Below are 609 nucleotides of genomic sequence, written 5' to 3'. Positions count from 1 at the left end.
CTTTTCGATGTCTTTGTAGAAGTAACTGAAATTTTCTACTAGCATACCAAAAAGGGAGCAAAAGCTGTTATATTTTGCTTTCCTATACATACAGTGGCGACAAAGCCAATAGAGACAGTTCATTGGGGACTCGAGGGATTGACAAGCGCAGTACAAAGCTTTAAAGCTTCACAGCTACTGTTACCCAATTGTCAACCTCACTTACAAATATGAGTGTATCAAACACATATTTGACAGGCGACCCAAAATTCTTCATGGAACTAGGGATGGGAGCGGGATTGCCTAGAAGGTTCAAATGTGGTTGTTGTTGTTGTTGTAGCGATAAGGTTGCCCCCCGAAGTCTTTGGGGAGTGTTATCGATGTGATGACCCTTTGCCGGATACAGATCCGGTACGCTCCGGTAACACAGCGCCGTTAAGGTGCTAGCCCGACCATCTCGGGAACGATTTATATGGCCGCATTAAACCGTCAGGCCATCCCTCCCTCCCCACCCCCAAGTTCTATGTTTTTAATAGAAAATACTCGCAATGAGTTTTGAATTCGAAATCAAAACAAGATAGCCTGCTGGTAGCGTTCACGTACATCCAGAGGCGTTGGTTCCACATTACA

Source organism: Eurosta solidaginis, chromosome 3, assembly GCF_040869045.1.
Source record: "Eurosta solidaginis isolate ZX-2024a chromosome 3, ASM4086904v1, whole genome shotgun sequence".
Classification (NCBI taxonomy): Eukaryota; Metazoa; Arthropoda; class Insecta; order Diptera; family Tephritidae; genus Eurosta; species Eurosta solidaginis.
Note: the sequence above shows the minus strand (reverse complement) of the source record.